Source organism: Oncorhynchus mykiss, chromosome 26, assembly GCF_057628025.1.
Source record: "Oncorhynchus mykiss isolate SJ-2025 chromosome 26, ASM5762802v1, whole genome shotgun sequence".
In the NCBI taxonomy this organism is placed as follows: domain Eukaryota; kingdom Metazoa; phylum Chordata; class Actinopteri; order Salmoniformes; family Salmonidae; genus Oncorhynchus; species Oncorhynchus mykiss.
This window is the reverse complement of record NC_143047.1, coordinates 6,338,686-6,360,991: the sequence shown is the minus strand read 5'-3', so window position 1 is coordinate 6,360,991 and position 22,306 is coordinate 6,338,686. Positions and strand designations below refer to the sequence as shown.

The window sequence follows — 22,306 nt, the reverse complement described above, 5'->3', positions numbered from 1 at the left end:
GATGGACTCAACAACCTATTCACATCATTCACCAGTTCTATTTGTGAACGCAGTGTACATATAATAATGGCGGTGGGGGAGTGGAGTGAAAGTGGAGTGGACGAGGAGTGGAACACACACAGCATGTGGATAAAGGGCACAGCCTTGCTGTTGAAACGAAGATAATAGAGCAAGGCTCTCTGCGAGTCAGAACTCATACAATAGCCAATAAGAGAGATGTAATGCACAATGCAGTTCTGTGGAAAAATCAAGGCCTATAGCTCCTTGAGTTTTGAGTGAGTGAGTGAGTGAGTGAGTGAGTGAGAGAGTGAGAGAGTGAGAGAGTGAGAGAGATGGGAGCAGGGAGGGAGAGAGCTAACTAATGTGTTTCTGCTTGGGCGAACACGTTATTTATTTCTCATTGTGTGTGGCCACAGGGCCGTCAATAGACTTATAATTACTTGCACAGCCATCAGGTGGGGTTAATGGAGAAAACATTACCGTGAGAGGAACAGGGGAGCGTCTAGAGGGGAGAGAGGGATGGGGAAAAGAGAGGAGAGGGCGGGTGGGGCGTGGTCGTTCATAAATCAGCCGTGGGTGGAGTAAAGAGATTTTGGCTTAATACGGAAATGTCTGCCGCCATCCCTGCCAATTTACCGCTGAGCAAAAGAGCGAAGAAACGAAAGAAAACAGGATAAAATGAAGGGAGAGACAGAAAAAATGTTGAGGAAATTGCAGAGGGAAAGAAAGAACCACAGAGAAAAAGTGTACGAGGTAGAGAGCGAGAATGTTAATGAGAAAATGTGGGCGTATGAGAAAGAGTGTGAGGTACAGGCTCCGTTAGTCAATAACTCATGAAATCATCATTGTTTTTGTCATCCACTCCAGAGAGCACGCCACCAGTTCATCAATCAGTAATAAGAGGCCCAGGGGGAGGGTACTTACAAGCTTGAACCTTCAGGGTTTACTGCGGGGTCCCATTGGACAAAGAGGGGTCACTGAAGTCATACATCATGCATGGGTCATGGAGGGCAGAGGGGAATGTTTAGTCATTAAGCAGACAGTTTTATCCAGAGTGACTTACAGGAGCAATTAGGGGATTAAGTTCTTTGCTCAGGGATTCGAACCAGCGACCATTCGGTTACTGGCCCACCGATCTAAAACGTTAGAGAGGCTGGAAGCCTATCCCCCCTCCCTCTGTATGATTAATGACCATCCCTCGCTATGGCAACAGGTCACAATTTCAAAGAGTACATCTGACCACCGCTGGCTGAGCAGCGCGTGTGTGTGTGCACACGTATGTGCATGTCTGTGCTAATGACACAATTACCCTTAAATTGCAAAAACACATTAATTTACATCAGTGTTTAATCTCTCTACAGAGTTTAATCTCTGTTCAACATTCATACGAGAAGAGAAGGGTCCAGTTTTAACTCGTCTTAAAACTAATACTGCCATAAAAAGTAATATCTTGTGGCACTGACACTTAGTCTAATCAGAATCACAAACATACATGCATACATTCGTCTCAGCTGCTGAGGACTGGGCCTTTGAGAGGGTTGGGCTGAAAAAAAAAAATCACACGCATGCACGCACACAGACACACACACGGATGCACACACCTCACCAGATAGCCTGCACCAGTTAACATGGGCTGATAAGCTCCTCCATGGTGGCAGCTATGCTGTATGATAAGAGTGGCTCTTATCAGAGCGTCACATTAACATATTGCATTAGGCACTAGAGGTTACCTGGGAAATGGACTGGGAGAACCCACGGATATCCAGAGTTGTGTCGGTAAAGCAAAAGACTGAAGTTGGAATTCAATCAGTGCAGACTGGGAGCAGGGAATAGAAATACGTTATGTAGAACAAACACGCCTCTCTGACGTGTAGAATTAGGAATCGTGCCAAAATCGGTACATTTACACATACTCAGAATTTGACTTGGTAATATGGTGCTGCTAGTGATAAACACGATGTAGAGAGAGAAGACATACAGAGGAGTTTGCACAAAGTTTACAAACATTATGTACAAATAGGCAGAGTGAACATGATATAAAAGTGGATACAGTTCTATTCATTCAAAGTTCCACAACGTCTGCCTCCTGATCGTGTCCCAGGTGTTAACGCCATCCATCCGGGACACACAGCTAGCTGTTGGGCTGACCAAACACACTGCTGAAGTGCAATGACTGAATCCATGCCAAACATTTATAAGCATAGAAAATACTTTGAATTTACATTTTAATCTTTATTTAACTAGGCAAGTCAGTTAAATAAAATGTTTATTTACAATGACAGCCTACCACGGCCAAACCTGGACGACGCTGGGACTTTAATCAGTTATCAAACACATTGCCCTCTATGGTTGTGAGATCTGGGGTTCACTCACCAACCAAGAACTCACAAGATGGTACAAAGACCCAATTGAGACTCCGCATGCAGGGTTCTGTAAAAATATACTTTGTGTACAATGCAAAACCCCAAACAATGGACGCAGAGCGGAATTAGGACTATACCCGCTAACTGACAAAATCCAGAAAAGACCCGTTCAATTCTTCAACCACCTAAAAGGAAGCGATCCTCACATATTCCACCACAAAGCGTTCACCTACCAAGAGCTGAACCTTGAGAAGAGTCTCCTCAGCCAGGTGGTTCTGGGGCTCTATTCACAAAACAGACAACAAAGAGCCCCAGGACAGAAACACATTAAGACCCATCCAAATTCTGAGAAAGCTAAATTATAAATATTTGATACACTGGAAAGAATCAAACAAATGAAACGGAGCAAATTGGAGTACTATCTGGCCCTAAACAGAGCACACAGTGGCAGGAAACCTGACCACTGTGACTGACCCAAAATTAAGAAAATCCTTGACTATGTACAGACTCCGTGAGCATAGCCTTGCTAATCAGAGAGGGCACATAGCCTGTCTTCTCTCGAGAGCCAGGTCTGCCTATGGCAGCATCTCTGAATAGCAAGGCTGCCATAGGCAGACCTGGCTCTCGAGAGAAGACAGGCTATGTGCCCACTGCCCACAAAATGAGGTTGAAACTGATCTATACTTCCTAACCTGCTGCCAAATGTATGACAACATTAGTGACACATATTTCCGACAGATCACACCCGCAAAGAATTTGAAAACAAATCAAACAATGATAAACTCCCATATCTGTTAGGGAAAATACCGCAGGGTGCAATCACAGCAGCAAGATTTTTGGCCCATTGCCATGAGGAAAGGGAAACCACTGGAGCATGAACATTGTAAATACAACCTATATGTATCTGTTTATTTATTTTCCCTTTCATACTTTAACTACAATGCCTCCGGAAAGTATTCAGACCCCTTGACTTTTTCATGATTTTGTTAAGTTACAGATTTAAAATAAAATGTATTAACATTTTAAAAAAACTACTCATCAAACCCTCACACAATCACCCATAATGACAAAAACATCAAAAACAGGTGAATACTTTTTTGCTAATTTATTACAAATAAAAACCAGAAATATTACATTTACAGAAGCATTCAGACCCTTTACTCAGTACTTTGTTGAAGCACCTTTGGCAGCGATTACAGCCTCGAGTCTTCCTGGGTATGACGCTACAAGCTTGGCACACTTGTTTTTGTGAGGTTTCTCCCATTCTTCTCTGCAGATCCTCTCAAGCTCTGTCAGGTTGGATGGGGAGCATTGCTGCACAGCTATTTTCAGGTCTCTCCAGAGAGGTTTGATCGGGTTCAAGTCCGGGCTCTGGCTGGGCCACTCAAGGACATTCAGAGACTTGACCTGAAGCCACTCCTGCATTGTCTTGGCTGTGTGCTTAGGGTTGTTGTCCAGTTGGAAGGTAAATCTTCACCCCAGTCTGAGGGTCTGAGGGAGTATGTTACTCCTTTCATCTTTGCCTCGATCCTGACTAGTCTCCCAGTCACTGCTGCTGAAAAACATCTCCACCTTTTACTGAGGAGTGGCATCCGTCTGGCTACTCTACCATAAAGGCTGGCAGGTAGCCTAGTGGCTGAAGTGTTGGGCCAGTAACCAAAAGGTTGCTGGATCGAATCCCTGCGCTGACAAGGTAAAAATCTCTCTGCCCCTGAACAAGGCAGTTAACCCACTGTTCCCTGGTAGGTTGTCATCGTAAATAAGAATTTGTTCTTAACTGACTTGCCTGGTTAAATAAAGGTAAAGTAAAAAAAAAAGGCCTGATTGGTAGAGTGCTGCAGAGATGTTTGTCCTTCTGGAAGCTTCTCCCATCTCTACAGAGGAGCTCTGTCAGAGTGACCATTGGGTTTTTGACCATTTGGACTAATCTTCCAAGAGACCTTAACATTAAAATACAATTTATAATACAAACACACTTTCACATATAACACACTATTACAAACATACATTATATACTAGCATAATGACCCAATAAATACTCTAATCTATATTTAAATGTTTTTAAATAATGTTTAAACTTATATATTGAAAGGTTTATAGTTTGCTCAGTTAATTTATTCCATTTCTTTATTGCTCTAAATCGAAATGTTCTTTTGCCCATTTATTTTTTCTGTCTGGATAACGCATAGATGGTGGACAATCTATTCCTAGTATTTACGTAATGTCTGTCTCTTACCAACTGAATACCATTGTGAATAGAACTTGGCCTTTTTAAATGATGTATATTATAAAATAAGATAAGCATGTTTTTTTTCAATTATCTTGTCGATTGATGACCAACCAAGAACACTGCGCATGACTGCAACAAAAGAACCATATCTCCGCCTTAAAACAATCCTTGCTGCTTTATTCTGTGCATTCTGCAGCCTCCCTGACCAAGGACCTTCTCCCCTGATTGGTCAGTTTGGACAGGTGGCCAGCTCTAGGAAGAGTCTTGGTGGTTCCAAACGTCTTCCAGTTAAGAATGACTGAGGCCACTGTGTTCTCGGGGACTTTCAATGCTGCAGAATTTTTTTGGTACCCTTTCCCAGATCTGTGCCTCGAGAAGATCCTGTCTCTGAGCTCTATGGACAATTCCTTTGACCTCATGGCTTGTCTATTGCTCTGACATGCACTGTCAACACACACACACACACACACACGCACACACACACACACACACACACACACACACACACACACACACACACACACACACACGCACACCTTTGTACCTTCCCAAATCATGTCCAATCAATTGAATTTAACACAAGTGGACTCCAATCAAGTTGTAGAAACATCTCAAGAATGATCAATAGAAACAGGATGCAAAGGGTCTGAATACTTATGTAAATAAGGTATCTTTAATTTGTTTTATACATTTGCAAAAATTGAACACTTTTTTTTTGCTTTGTCATTATGGGGTATTGAGCGTAGATTGCTGAGTATTTTTTATTTATTTCATACATTTTAGAATAAGGCAGAAATGTAACAATGTGTAAAAAGTGAAGGGGTCTGAATAGTTTCCGAATGCACTATACTTGCACATTATAACACCGCTGTACATAGCCAATAACCTGATATTTGACATTTACATTTTTGGGGCAATTTTTGTGAATGTGAGTGAGTGAGTGAGTGAGTGAGTGAGTGAGTGTGAGAGTGAGAGAGAGAGAGAGAGGAGGCCACTGTGAACGAGCTGAAAGACAAGGCAAGAAGGGCCTTCTATGCCATCAAAGGGAATATACAATTTGACATTTGGATCTGGCTAAAAATACTTGAATCAGTTATAGAACCTATTGCCCTTAATGGTTGTGAGGTCTGGGGTCCGCTCACCAACCAAGAATTCACAAAATGGGACAAACACCAAATTGAGACTCTGCATGCAGAATTCTGCAAAAATATCCTCTGTGTACAACGTAAAACACCAAATAATGCATGCAGGGCAGAATTAGGCTGATACCCGCTAATGATCAAAATCCAGAAAAGAGCAATTCAATTCTACAACCACCAAAAAGGAATTGATCCCGAAACCTTACATAACAAAGCCATCACCTACAGAGAGATGAACCTGGAGAAGAGTCTCCTAAGCATCCTGGGGCTCTGTTCACAAACACAAACAGACCACACAGAGCCCGAGGACAGCAACACAATTAGACCCAACCAAATCATGAGAAAACAAAAATAGAATTACTTGACACATTGGAAAGAATTAACAAACAAAAACAGAGCAAACTAGAATTCTATTTGGCCCTAAACAGAGTACAACGTGGCAGAATACCTGACCACTGTGAATTACCCAATCTTACGGAAAGCTTCGACTATTTACAGACACAGTGAACATAGCCTTGCTATTGAGAAAGGCCGCCGTAGGCAGACCTGGCTCTCAAGAGAAGTCAGGCTATGTGCACACTTCCCTGAAAATGAGGTGGAAACTGACCTGCACTTTCTAACCTCCTGCTAAATGTATGACCATATTTCAGATTACACAGAAAGACAGAGAATTTGAAAACAAGCCCAATTTTGATAAACTCCCATATCTATTGGGTGAAATAACACAATGTGCCATCACAGCAGCAAGATTTGTGACCTGTTGCCACAAGAAAAGGGCAACTAGAGAAGAACAAACACCATTGTAAATGCAACCCATATGTACGTTAATTAATTTTCCCTTTCGTACTTTAACTATTACACTTTGCACATAATATGACATTTGTAACGTCTTCATTCTTTTGGAACATTCGCGAGTCTAATATTTACTGTTCATTTGCATTGCTTGCTTCAATTTTGTTTATTATCCACTTCACTTGCTTTGGCAACGTTAACATATGTGTCCCATGCCAATAAAGCCCTTACATTGAATTGAAAAATGTAGTGAAAGTGAGTGAGTGAGTGAGTGAGAGAGAGAGGGGAGGTAAAGGACCCAGTGAGAGAAGTAATACAGCATTCGTCCAGAGAATACAAGGTCTAAGGCATAAAACATATCCTGACACACACTGGTTACTGTTTTACAGGAGCTCGTTGCAGCGGTTGCCCAGAGAGTGGTAGATGGTAAAATGGCAGCAGGGGAGATGAGGAATGAAAGAAGGGAGGAGAGGAGCATGGGAGAGAAGAAGTGGAGGAGGAGACGAGTGAGGGAGGGAGGGAAAAGAAAGGAAGGGTAGAGGAGAAGTGGAGGGAGGAGAGAGGAGCAGAAAAGCAGCACAGTTGTTTGTATTTTTTTAGTTTATTATTATTATTAACCCCCCCTTTCAGAGGACAGCTTTTCTGCTACATATACATACATTTTACAAGATACATATTACATACACATTTAGCATACATCTTTTACATACATGGTACATGTACATAAAGCAATCACAAAACAATAATACATTAACAACCATAAGCTCTTTAATCCTACCCCTCAGCCACTCTCAGCCCATCCTACCCATCACCATAGACCACCCTCGTTTGGTTCCCATGTGCCATATATCTTTTAATTGTGCTGTTTTGTTTTACATTTTAAACCTTTCTAATCATATAGTATCCCCAGATTGTGAGCTAAAGATGAAAACCTTTCCTACCAGTATTATTCTATTATTTATTGACTGACTATGGCTTTCCAAATCGCCCAACACTGCTATTTGTAGGGTTCATTTTAGGTGAATGTTGTGATTTGTTTTGGAACCATTCCCCAACCTGTGACCAGCGAAGTGTTTAAAGTGTCGAGGAAGTAACAGCTGTTTGAGCGAGACCCTAGGGGTAGAGTGGTGTGTGTGTGTGTATGTGTGTGTGTGTAGGGGAGTGAGCTAGGATGGGGAAGCAATAAAGGTTGTGTGGGGGGGGAATGGGGCCTTAATGGGGGGGTGCAAGCAGGGGGCCTGAGGGGAGGGTGCAGATGTGATAGGGGGTGAGGGTAAAGGGTGAGGGGTGTACAGATGGGGGTATAAGGGGATATTGCAAGGGGGAGGTCTCCATATTCTGTGGCTCAGCAGAGAAGAATGTTGTTAATTTAGCTCTAACCTTTCCACGGCTATAGCCCACAGACCAGTCACATGTACCTGATCTCTCTCACACACACACACACACACACACACACACACACACGAAAACTACCAAAAAAGCACACTGACCTACACAAACGCACCAAAACATGGAATCTGCCCATGAACCACAAGGACAAACATCCATGCGGAAAATACTTTACTGCAGAAAGCTGCACATAAGCTCTGCTCCCTCTGAACCAGACTCTAGTTTATGCAACTCGCCATGGATGCCCCTACCCACAACATGAACAGATTTAAAAGCTGGCACACGAAAGCACACACCTCAGTCCATGTGGACAACCAGTGAAAGCAGTGGTACGCCTCTCTCACCTGCTCAGACGATGTTACTCCTCAGGGAAGTTGTAAGGTGGAGCCCTCTCTGTATCCACAATTCAGGGAAGACTAAACCTTTATACAAATATCCCAAAACATTGGGAAGAGTGGGTGCTCGTTCCGTTAGATCCGACGAGTGTATGAGACTCAAGTGCGGCTCACAGAGCGAGGCGCAACGACACACACTTACGAGTGAAACGCCCTCCACCGCACCAGCTTGTACCAGAGTGCATACTGACTGCCTAATCCTGCCGAGTAAAAAACTCTCACACACTCCAAATTAAGAAAAATCAGCCAGTCGATGGAGAGCAAACACAGACGGTGAGAGAGGGAGCTCCAGAGTTCCCAAAAGGAGAGAGGCTGAGCTGGTCTACTGTTACACCAACAGAAAGCACCCTGCTGGGTTAGATAGAGTCAGAGGAGTCCTGGGTGTCAGGAGGAGACAAACGGATAAGATGAATAAAAACCAGAGTAGAACAGCTCCCTCTTTCTATCGTCTGCTCTCTCTGTTGTGTGCACACTCACACACACCGCTCTCGACTGAGCACCCTGCAAAGAGAAAGACTCAACGCACGGCCCCTCCCCCACAAGTCCTGGCCCGGCCCCGAAATACACCCCCTCGGGTTTCAGCCAATAGGAGAGCGCTGACCACCCACACACTGAAATACACACACTCACAGGCACTCCCTCTCCCTGGCAATACAGACATTGGCACAGGTTAACACTTAGGAGTAATCACACGAAACACTCACTAACTCAGACACACACACACGCTTCAACACACACACACACACACACACGCTTCAACACACACACACAGGCAGGAGTCTTAACTGACATTTTCAACCTCTCCTTGTCCCCGTCGGTAATCCTCACATTTCAAGGTGACTACCATCCTTCCTGTTCCCAAATTCTCAATTTGCATACCGCCCCAACAGATCCACAAACACAATCTCAATTGCACTCCACACTGCCCTCTCCCACCTAGAAAGGGGAACACCTATGTGAGGATGCTGTTCATCGACTACAACTCAGGGTTCAACCCCATAGTGCCCTTAGCTCACGACCCCAGGATGTGTGCCCATAGCCACTTCCTGTACTCCCTGTTCACCCAATCAGACACACACACACCACTCACTCACTTACCTCACACGCGCAAACACATACTCACATACACACACTAACTCACACACCCTCCCTCCCTCACTCACTCACTCATTCACACAGTCATTACCGACACTACACACATACAGTACACCCACTCCCCTTCTCACTCCTAAACTGCAGCTAAAATGATTATTGATTAGATGTAATACTACCAGTATAATTCCCCTTATTGATTGCCATTAACATTAGTATCAATCTATGTATCCTGCTACTGGTCACTATTACTCCTGTTTACATGTATATACAGCTGAAGTCAGAAGTTTACATACACTTAGGTTGGAATCATTAAAACTCGTTTTTAAACCACTCCACACTTTTCTTGTTAACAAACTATAGTTTTGGCAAGTCGGTTAGGACATCTACTTTGTGCATGACACAAGTAATTTTTGCAACAATTGTTTACAGACAGATTATTTCAATTATAATTCACTATATCACAATTCCAGTGGGTAAGAAGTGTACATACACTAAGTTGACTGTGCCTTTAAACAGCATGGAAAATTCCAGAAAATGATGCCATGGCTTTAGAAGCTTCTGAAAGGCTAATTGACATCATTTGAGTCAATTGGAGGTGTACCTGTGGATGTATTTGAAGGCCTACCTTCAAACTCAGTGCTTCTTTGCTTGACATCATGGGACAATCGAAAGAAATCAGCCAAGACCTAAACATTTTTTTGTAGACCTCCACAAGTCTGGTTCATCCTTGGGAGCATTTTCTAAACGCCTGAAGGTACCACGTTCATCTGTACAAACAATAGTACGCAAGTATAAACACAATGGAACCACACAGCAGTCATACCGCTCAGGAAGGAGACGTATTCTGTCTCCTAGAGATAAACTTACTTTGGTGTGAAAAGTGCAAATCAATCCCAGAACAACAGCAAAGGCCCTTGTGAAGATGCTGGAGGAAACAGGTACAAAAGTATCTATATCCACAGTAAAACGAGTCCTATATCGACATAACCTGAAAGACTGCTCAGCAAGGAAGAAGCCACTGCTCCAAAACCACCATAAAAAAGCCAGACTATGGTTTGCAACTGCACATGGGGACAAAAATTGTACAACAAAAATAGATTGATGAAACAAAAATAGAACTGCTTGGCCACAATGACCATCGTTATGTTTGGAGGAAAAAGGAGGACGCTTGCAAGCCCAAGAATACCATGCCAACCGTGAAGCACGGGGGGTGGAAGTATCATGTTGTGGGGGTGCTTTGCTGCAGGAGGGACTGGTGCACTTCAAAAAATAGATGGCATCATGAGGAGGAAAAATTACGTGGATATATTGAAGCAACATCTCATCAGTCAGGAAGCTATAGCTTGGTCGCAAATGGGTCTTCCAAACGGACAATTACCCCAAGCATACTTCCAAAGCTGTAGCAAAATAGCTTAAGGACAACAAAGTCAAGGTATTGGAGTGGCCATCACAAAGCCCTGACCTCAATCCTATAGAACATTTGTGGGCAGAACTGAAAAAGCTTGCTCTGTCAGGAGCAAGCTCTGTCAGAAGTAATGGGCCAAAATTCACCCAACTTATCTTGGGAAGCTTGTGGAAGGCTACCCGAAACGTAAACAATTTAAAGGCAATGTTACTAAATACTAATCGAGTGTATGTGAACTTCTGACCCTCTGGGAACTTGATGAAAGAAATAAAAGTTTAAATAAATCATTCTCTCTACTATTATTCTGACACTACTATTCTGACACTTAAAATAAAATGGTGATCCTTACTGACCTAAGACAATTAATTTTTACAAGGATTAAATGTCAGGAATTGTGAAAAACTGAGTTTAAATGTATTTGGCTTAGGTGTATGTAAACTTCCGACTTCAACTGTATTACCTTTAGTATATGACCAGAAGTATTTATATATTACTGATACCAGTCACTTTTCAGCCCTCTTTACATGTACTGTATAATCACCTATAAGACCTACACACACACATACGCATGTACACACACACGCACGCACACACACCCACACCCTGCTGCCATACTGTTAATAATAATAATAAAAATTAACTTTCTCCTAAAACAGTATCTGTCTACATCTACATATACTCCAGTATCCCTGAACATTGTACATTTGGTACTGGTACTGACATTCTTCTACATATTCCTCGTGTTTTTAAAAATAGTTTTTAGTTATAATATTTTTATATGAAATACTGCACTGTTGGGCAGGGCTTGCAATTTAAGTAAACTTGAAACATTGATATAACTTACTAATGCTAAATTCGACATGACAGAAAACTACAGAAAACGGTTCCCTCTGTGTTTGTGTCGTGCATCTGAATGTGTGTCTGCCTTGGAGTATGTCTCAGACAAACACTGCAGCAACAGAAAGCAGACAGATAGTGATGTAACAAGTATTTTTGTATAAAAAAAACATTGCTTAGCCTATAGACTGCATTTGTAGAGAAAGCACAACACAGTCACAATATCACAAATAATTCAGAGCGAAGGTCCACTCAAGAACAGCACAGATACAAAGACACTTTGTGCTCTGACACTTAAACTTCTGCTCCTCTAAACTCCAAAATCTGTCCCCTCACCCTTTCAGAAACACACACACACATGCACACACACAAACACTAAAACACTCACACGGACGTGCAAACACACTCACGGTGAGGCGGGATAAGCAAACATGAGTGTAAATGCTGATAGACCATATGTGTCTATATGATAGACCATATGTGTGTGTGTGTGTGTGTGTGTAGGCAGCTGTGTGTGTGTGCGTGCATTTTGTGTTCATTTTGCGAGAGTGCCACAGGAGGTTGGTGGCACCTTCATTCGGGAGGACAGGCACGTGGTAATGGCTGGAGCGGAATAAGTGAAAAGGTATCAACAACATCAAACACATGGTTTCCATGTGTTTAATGCCATTCCATTTGCTCTGTTCCAGAAATTATTATGAGCTGTCCTCCCTTTATCAGCCTCTACTGGTGTGTGTGTATGTGTACAGTAGGCATCTGTGTACGTGTGTTTGTGTGCGTGTACGCGCGCTGTGTGTGAGTATAGTAAAGGACAACAGGGAGTACTTGAAAAGTTGATTCAGTCTCAAACAGGGGTTGTCAAACGTTTTGTTGCCATGACCAACAAACTTATGCCTTCCATATACACACTGAGTATACAAATCATTAAGAACATTGAGAGAGCTCCAGAGTTCCCAAAGGAGGGAGGCTGAGCTAGTGTTACACCAACAGCAAGCACCCTCATAGTGTCCACCGCTACACTTGACTGGTGTGTGTGTATGAATGTGTTTGTGTGTGTGTGTGTGAGAGAGAAGTGTGTGTTCCGCTCGAGCCGCAATTCCAGACATATGGTCAATATTTGATGAGTCCCCAGGTGGCACAGTGGCTCTTCTAATGGCCATCTTTAACACTGGTGTGTGTGTGTTCTCTACACTTTAAGACAGGCTCTCCAGATCAAAGAGCTCTTTCTCACACACGCTAGTCACACACACATCCCACGCCAGACACACATCCATAATGCATCACATACTGGCGCCCAGAAGTGCGAAGTAAGCGCGATGCTGTTAATAGAGAGAGAAACGAGAGAAAGAGAAGCGGAGGAGGAGCGCGGTCAGAGGACCGTATGCTTTGATGGCAGTGTGTGTGAACCAGCGAACCGCAACATGACATGGGGGGAGGGGGGCCTAATCATCCCATCGCAACACAATCAGCAAAAGTGGCACGAGCTGATGTGGGGGGGATTGGAAAAAGGGTGAGGGGGGGGGGGGGATTTGGGGTCGTGTAACTTTGTGGAAAATCTAGGACTATAGATACTGGCTTGTATCCAAATACCCGTACTTGCATCCTAAATAGTGGGCCATTTGAGTATGTGAAAAAATTAAGTTGATTAATATGCAACATTTCGAAAGTCTAGTCTATTTTCAATGCCTGCCTGGTATGTCATACTAATTTCGGCTTTGACAACAGCTGATCAATTAGATATGGGGATGCGCTACCGAAATAAACGAATAGCGGAAAACAAATTTTGCGCATGACGCATTCTCAGTATGCGAAGATAGAACGTTTTATAGCATGTGGGTTTAAATACAGGATGTTAAACTCATATCGGCACTTCATCGAGTAGAATTCGATGCACACTTTCCCACAATGCATTGGAAGATATGGGCTGCGAGAGATGGGCCCTCGATCTCTTCATGTAGCCAAACAACAAAACAAAGCTACTTAATTGTACATTTGCTGAATAGCAAAGCTTCTGTGGTGGTGTTCAAATATAGGCTAAGTAGTTTTTGTTTTCCTTAAAAGTATCACGAGTATTTACCTAAAGTGGATTTCTGTTTTGTAATTGAAAAGTGTTTCTTGTTCTCTTGGCCTTAGTCAGACCTTTTAAACGAAATATTAAACCCTCATTTGATTTCTGAGCATGTCGGCACCGGGGACTCGAGATGTGGCTGCGTTATTGATGTCATGTTAATCAGGCTTTTTGTTTTGAACATATGGATTGTTTAGGTTTTGTAGGCTACCTGTTTCATTATTTAATGTATGGATCAAGCCTTAACTCCTTCCCAATGATCAGTGCTTTAGTTCATTATGTTGCTGTCCAGCGGTTCTGAATTTGCGATGTGCCCATCTGTCCACGTTTTTCTGTGCAATAGCTTTTTGATTTGAACATTTGAAAAGTTTTTGTGATTTCATTTATACATGTTAAATATGTTGAAATGGAACCAAGTGATCTGTTTTCTGTCTTCAGTCCTTTAAAAAAAAAAAAATATCAGCCATATGGGCTACAGTATAGGTAAAATGTGATAGTCTGCCTATAACGACAACTGGTTTCAAAGATTTAGCTTATTTGACAAAGTCAGCACTTCGACACCAAAACTCAACTTCACACCGGCGAGCTACAGTGAGTTTAAAAATATTTGTTGAAACAAGAGAATACCTTTTTCTTAACGAGCAGCGGAAGCAATGAGACACTTGCTCACAATGATAAAGTCAGGCACAACAGGGAGATTCTAAAGCGCCTTATTCATATGGTTGTGTTTTTAAGCTAGCAAGAATTAGCATTCAGAGGACATGATGAGGGTAAAGAATCAGCTAATAATGGAAACTACTTGGAAATACTGGATTTCTTGGCTGAGTATGACAGCACGTTAAACTGCCATTTGGCTACGCCTACGGTGTTCACAGGCACTTCCAGCAAAATCCAAAATGACCTGATACACGCAGTCGCGAATGTAATGACAGATGTCATGAGAACCCCCTTTGTAACCACCATGGTTTGACGAGACGACAGACATCAGCAATGTAGCCCAAATGTCTTATGTGTTGCGTTACACTACCGATGGTGGTGGGAAGGAAAGATTTTTCAAATCTTGAGGATGTAACTGAGGATAATCTGGCAGAAGTGGTTGCTGCTTGAATTATCAGTTTTTTAGAGGAGTGTGAATGCAAGGTCAAAGTTGTGGCAAAGTGTTACAATGGTATAAACAGAGTACAAACCAAGGTGAAAGAGTCTATCCCACAAGCTCTGTTCATTCATTTCTATGCACATACTCTTAATCTGGTCATGTCACAAGGTGTTGGTAAACAAAAAAATGCAAGATTTTTTTTTCTCATCTTGTTTTTAAATCAAGACCTGTCAAACGAACAAAACTGCTGGATGAAATACGCCAGCGAAAACTACCCAGAGTGGCGCCAACAGGATGGAACCTCTCCTCACGCTTAGTTTGCACAGTGTATGAAAAAAAGTGAGAACTCATTGAACTCTTTGAATACATAGCGGACCATCCCGTTGACTCTGATGAAAACACTGTTCTCGGCGCAGATGGATACACGTTGCGCCCCGACAAGCTTTGAGTTCTGCTTTCTGCTATCCGCGTTCTACTCCATAGTTGCATACTCCGACGTGCTGTTTGGAATACTGCGGAACAGGGAGTTTGACATGCAGTTCTGCTTGTCCAGGGTGGATTAATTCTGCAACAACACAGATAGGGGGGAAATGAAAATGAGATTACATCTCCAAGGACACTGTGAGTGAGTTCCAAGGGAGAGCAGGACACACATGCAAGGAGAGGTTTGCGGGCAGTACCAACAGCTACACAGTGCGATCATCGACAACATTGTCACTCAGCTAAGAAACAGGTTCAATGACCACGAAAGGCTCACGCTCCTTGCCGTCCTTGACCCACAAAAGTTCCCAATATATAGGGAAAGCCAAACTTTCCAAGCGCTGCGTTCTCAAGTCTCGAGGAAAGCTTTGACCCTAATTTTGATTGGCCGCAGTTTAAAACAGAACTCACAGTTATGTACTCAATGTCTGACTTTGAGAGTAAGAGCCCGGCTGATCTGCCACACCCCTCTCCAGCAGAAGAGACTAATTGATAGAATGCACCAATTGGATCTGCTTACCTGTCTAGTTTTGACCATTCCAGTGTCCACTGCATCAGTAGAAATAAACAAACATTTTCTGCACTAAAAAGGAGACATATTCCAGGATCACCACTGGACAGGCCCTGGCTTCGATCTCAATCGAAAAAGAACTTAACTCATTTCATAAAGAAGGACAGGAGAATGATCAACAACCGTAGATCACTGGTTGTGTGGTAGAAACAAAGGTGATAACATTGCAATTGGACGTACTGGGAACATGACATTTCGTCTAGTGGTGCATATTTTGCAAATGTTTCGTGGAAACGACGCAACCGCGTTTTCTTCTGACGTGGTTCCCGCTATCGATATTTGCAGCCGAGGCGTGGCTTAGGACCGTTCGACTGTCATCAAATAATTGCTTCTCCTACATTAGGTCTGCAAAAGAAAGGTCTCAAGTCATGCTCTGTATACACAGGCATCTATGTGTATGACGGTCAGATCTTTTTCCGCAACTGAGGGCCTAGCTCCAACAGTCACGGTTCGCCCCTGGTGCGTGCATGTGTATGTGCATGTTGGACCTCAGAAAACCATGGGTAGATGGAGGTAGATGGAGATTCATACTCCTGCAGTAGAGGCATCTCATTACAGCTCCACCCGTTTCAATCTACCTGCAATAAAACTCCACACAGACGCTAGAAGACCATACTGCACAGGGGGGGGGTAACAGTAGGGAGAGAGGGACAGAGGTGGGGAGGAACTGAGGAGAGGGAGAGGGAAGGAGACAGATGAAGAAAGGGTGGGTAGAGGGAAGGAGGGGACAGAAAGGGAAAGTGAGGGGGGGGGGTAGAAAGGGCAGAGAGGGACTGAGAGGGGAAGTGAGATGCATCTTTATACCCCAAGTAGGACCCATCTCACACACAGGTAATGGCAAAAAGATGTAGAAAGAGAGGAGAGGGGGATAAAATGGTGAGAGGGGTGGGGGGGTAAATTGGATAGATGATATTGGAAAATGGAGAAAAGATATGGAGGTGATTGAATGGGGATAGAGAGAGGAGATAAACCGGCGGGAGGATGAGTGGAGAAATGAATGGGAGCAGATAAGAATACGGGCACTGATAAAGAGAGAGAGAGAGAGAGAGAGCGAGAGAGTTAGAGCTGCACCCCTACTTATTGGAGTTGTAGTAGGTCCATCCTCTGTTATTGTTGCAGACTTTGTATTACAGAACAAGAGTATGGCACTCATACTCTAATAACTGTTCACCTTAGCTGCCCTGTCATCCCAGTAAAAAAAAAGTTGCTTCTTCGAGTCAAAACCGCCAGATCTACCCTGAGAACAGTCTTTGTTTCCACCAATGTAATCCAGCAAAGTTGCATCTCTGGAAGACATTATGCCCTTTCCAAACCGCCTATATTTTGTATTGAATAACCTATAAACGTAATACTTTTTATTAGTTACAATAGGTGTCCAGTGTTGTTGGATGGTTGATTGGACAGTCGGTGAGGCTGTACTTGTCTGTTATCATTGAAAACACTATTTCAGATGCAGCAGGTTTACCTAGCTAGCATTGCTAACATTAGCACCAAAGATACAGGCTGAGAGAATAGGATTCCGCAATAATTTGCCTGTAAATTTCATAATATATGTTTTGTTCTTCTAACAGGCCTGCATTTTCTTTAGACTGTTGTGAAATGCACTCATAACTTATGACATAATAAGCACTATATTTAGACTAAGCTTAGTCTGATAACCAGCTAGCTAAGCTAACTGCAGGCTAACCATACAGTGCATTGCATCATGGGAGACGAAATTCACCCTTGGAATCGTAGTATGCAGTAGACGACGGAAATACAGAAGCTTCAAAATTACAAAAACTAGGAACTGTGCAGTATGACTAACAATCACGATAAAACATCAAAACAGTAGTGTATATATACTAGCAGCATAATAAATCAAATCAAATGTTATTAGTCACATGCGCCGAATACAACGTGTAGACCTTACAGTGAAATGTTTACTTACGAACCCCTAACCAACAATGGAGTTTAAAAAAAATACAAGTAATTAAAAGCTCTCATGCTGCTCCACTGCAGCCCCGTCGATGAGAATGGGGGCGTGCCCGGTCCTCTTTTTCCTGTAGTCCACAATCATCTCAATCATCTCCTTTTAACTGGTTATAAAGTGGCGGAATTGTCTTTTAAGACACACTACATGATCAAAAGTGTGTGGACACCTGGTCATCGAACATCTCATTTCAAAATCATGGGCATTAATATGGAGTTGTTCCTCCTCCCCCTTTGCTGATATAACAACCTACATTCTTCTGGAAAGGCTTTCGACTAGATGTTGGAACATTGCTGGGGGACTTGCTTCCATTCAGCCACAACCGCATTAGAGAGGTCGGGCACTGATGTTGGGCGATTAGGCCTGGCTCTCAGTCGGTGTTCCAATTCATCCCAAAGGTGTTTGATGGGGTTGAGGACAGGGCTCTGTGCAGGCCAGTCAAGTTCTTACACACCGATCGCGACAAACCAATTCTGTATGGACCTCGCTTTGTGCACATGGGCCTCGCTTTGTGCACATGGGCACTGTCATGCTGAAACAGGAAAGGGCCTTCCCCAAAATGTTGCCACAAAGTTGGAAGCACAGAATCGTCTAGAATATCACTATACGCCGTAGTGTTAAGATTTCCCTTCACCGGAACTAAGGGGCCGAAGCCCGAACCATGAAAAACAGCAACAGACCATTATTCCTCCTGAAAGTCACTGAGCTCTTCAGTAAGGGAATTCTACTGCCACTGTTTGTAAATGGAGATTGCATGGCAGTGTGCTCGATTTTATACACCTGTCAGCAATGGGTGTGGCTGAAATAGCTGAATCCACTAATTTGAAGGGGTGTCCACATACTTTTTTATATTAGGTTTAAATTTTAAAAAATACAAATACAATTTTAAACACACCAGCTCTCTCTCTGTGTACCCTCCTTTGTAGTCAGCCAGCAGTACTGCCACTCGCTGGGATTTGTTTATAGGCATTCATAGAGTCTTTAGTGGGTGTTGTTTTTGATGGCAGTGTCTATTAAGGGAGTGGTATGTGTGTGTGTGAGGTTTACAGCTTATCACAGAGAGAATTACAGGAGAAACAGCAGAGGACAAATTACCATCAGTTCAGTCACTCACACAGAGCGTGCACACGCACGCACACACGAACGCAAGCAACCACACACACACACACAGTTCATAGGCATTTCTCTGCCCTGCTGGCTGCTCAATCTCCCTCTATTCAACACACACACATACACACGCACCAGGGTTGAACATGGCTAATGTAATGTGTTCCATGATGGGTATCAGAGAGGAAGGCAATCAGACATGCTGACATGCTACAAGCAGTCTCACTAACCGCACACATGTTTAAACATTCTTGTGTAAGGGGAATCTGGTTTGATGTTGAGGATGTGTTTTCCTGTGTGCCAAATACACCAGGTATTGTTGTTATGGGGGAGGCCAGGGGGAGGTGCTCATTTTGGAAGTGGCCTGCTCATTCGACGGCAACATGGAGCAGGCCTTTGCCGAGAAGCTGCTTAAATACCAGCCCCTTGTGGTATGCTTGTTCAGCCTCGGGTGTAGGTTCAAGATGGTGGCGCTGATATTTGGCAGTCCTGGCCACGTACACAGGCTTGCATTGCATGGCCTCCAGATTGCGGGCCTGATAAAAAACTAGGGCAAAGCAATTGGCTAGGTACTGTTCTGTTTCAGCTGTCGTGGGCAGCCTAGCTGTTTGGACAAGGAGGTGCTTTCTGTATGCTCAATCTCCCTCTATGCAACACACACACACCAGGGGTGAAACATGGCTAATATAATGTGTTCCATGATGTGTATCGGAGAGGAAGGATATTCTAAGAGGTTTTATTGACCTTTCTCTCGCTCCCTCTGCTTCCGTTCTGTTTCCTCCTCAATCTCATCTGTCCTTCCTCATCCCTACTGTAAAATATCTTTCTTTGATTCATTCATTCCCTGCCTCTGAGTCTGTGTCTTCCTCTCTCCATCCCTCTGGAGGAAGTTATCTTCACGCTCCGTTTCCACGGTAACTCCCAGACCAGGGAAACCCTCCTCTCAGGTTAGCGAGAGCTGCACAGCTTTCGTTTTTCTTTCTTTCCTTTATTTTTTCTGGGAAATTGGAGAGGGATTAGTTTCTATACAGCCTTATCGTCCTGAGAGAGACAGAGAGGCTAAACTAACTCAGCACAGCTATTACTGTCTCATACTACTGTTGTGTTTCGCCTGCTCTGTCGCATCCAGGGGGAAGTGTTTCCTCGACATTTACTTTTGTGAGGCAGACCAAATAGTCATCGGCTACAGTTGGTCTTCTATACAGATCGTTGGTTTTGGTAGCACTGTATGCTGATTCAAGGCCCTGTCCTCATCACCATATCTATGAATACAAGTAGGAAACACTGAGAGAATAGCAACAGCCATTCTAGTGAAGAAATGCTACATGGAAGCTGATGTTGAGCGTCCTAATGAAAATTCTGAGAGCCACTGACATCAGGCAGGTAAATCGCCTCATTAGCCCCTAGCAAGAGGAACAAGGCAAAAAAGGAAACAGTGAATATTTCTACACAGCAGGCAGGGTGAAATGAAGTGGACACAAAGCTTATTGTGGTCTAGACTGGGAGATGGAGAGAGAGTCTACTGTAGCAGAAATGACTGAAGGTGGCAGGGCTATCAAACTGTCATATGAGTCCTAGGAAATCCTTTTTTCCCAAGTAACACTGGTACACAGTACACTGACACAGTCATAATAGGACAGCCCTAGTGCCTATTACTCAATATAGTTGATGTTAATGTGCTTATTTGCCTGTCTGATGTTTGGTTATGTAATTAATGGGTTGCTGAGTTTCTGAAATTTCTCCTTTAGAACCCACACACGAGCACAACCAAACACACTGTTGTACTTCTAACACAGGGACAGTGAAAGTCAATCTTAAATAAATCATTGTTTATTATCAGTTAACTGGAGAGGTTCCAACAAACTCAATGCATCATAGTGAACGTCTGTCAGGAGCTCTAACGGGGCAGTCCTCTCAGTTCCCTTACATACTGGTTACAGACACGTTACATAGGCATAGTTCATAGGGTTGGTTCTGGCATGTGTCTGGCACCGTCTCCTATCGTAACTTATAGAACATATTCTGGGCATTCTGCCAGATGGTCCTAAGGTGAAGGTCATCCCCCCTAAAGACAAGATTAACATTTTCAAGACTTTTTCTTCAAAACATGAAATTTCACAACACACACAAGCACACACATTCATGCTCGCACACACAAACACACACATACATACATACATACTCTCACACTCCAAACCCACATTACATCTGGAATCCAAGATGTCAGCGCAATAGGACGTATATATCTGTCTGTCTTATCCCATGTCTTATCCCTTGCAAATAGCCAGTCTTTTTTCATATATATCTCAATCTCACTTCTATCTACGAAGTAAATATACTTTCCTGCAACCCGCCTCACCCAATGAGGTACAGATCTGCTATTTTTATTCCTTATAACTGTAACTTCCATCAGGAGCTAGCCAGCTAACTAGCTACTAGTATTTGTTAGCCACGGCTAGCTGTCCTCACCTTTTTCCCCTGGAATCAGCCAGCCTTAGCTTGGACAATCACCTGCCAGTCTGCACAGCGCGATATCAACCCAGAGCATACCAGACTGCTTCTCTCTACCATATCACCGGATTCCTGCCGCTCTGGATCATTACTCCTAGCTAGCTTTAGCTTCCTAGCTTGCTGCAAACGAGTGGCTACTGTTAGCTAACGCATCTATTTCGAAGCAAGCATCAGCTAGCCTTGAGCTAGGCCCATATACCAACTAATGCTAGGGCTACAATTACCTCCTTTGCCAATTGGCCTGAACCCTTTATTGTCGACACGGAGCCCCGCCGATCCATCACGACTGGACTGCCGACATGATCCTGGTCTCAACAGGGTATTCTGTCACGATATCGCCGCAGAACCATCTACGTTAGCTTTGTCTGAATACTGTGTCCCCTGCTCGCCCAGCATAGTACTGAATACTGTACAGCACCCTGACTCACCTATTGCTACTCTTTTGACCCGATGATCACTCGGCTACACAGCTGATGCCCCCTGGACTGTTTGAATAACACGGTACCTCATTTTGTTTACCTGTCGGCCCCATTCTCGAACTCAGGTCCTGTATGCATCTAACAGTATGGGGATGAGGTAGGTAAATTGAGTGGGCTATTTACCGATAGACTATGCACAGCTGCAGCGATCGGTTAGCTGCTCAGATAGCTGATGTTTGAAGTTGGTGAGGGAGATAAGTCTCCAACTTCAGCGATTTTTGCAGTTCGTTCCAGTCACAAGCAGCAGAGAACTGGAACGAAAGGCGGCCAAATGAGGTGTTGGCTTTAGGGATGATCAGTGAGATACACTTGCTGGAGCGCGTGCTACGGGTGGGTGTTGCCATCGTGACCAGTGAACTGAGATAAGGCAGAGCTTT

General features: G+C 43.4%; 1 protein-coding gene across 2 annotated transcripts in view; it reads right to left on the bottom strand.

Annotated features, from left to right (window-relative positions):
* The window catches only part of LOC110506282 (xylosyl- and glucuronyltransferase LARGE2s), a 100,524-nt gene extending 91,705 nt beyond the window's left edge, over positions 1 to 8,819 (bottom strand). Inside the window, exon 1 of one of the 2 annotated variants that reach the window (XM_021585734.3) lies at positions 8,258 to 8,819. The gene's annotated coding sequence lies outside the window, so the exon portion shown is untranslated. The remainder of the gene's footprint in view (positions 1 to 8,257) is intronic. The other variant, XM_090221749.1, reaches the window with a different exon arrangement.
* Between the last annotated feature and the right edge of the window lie 13,487 nt (positions 8,820 to 22,306).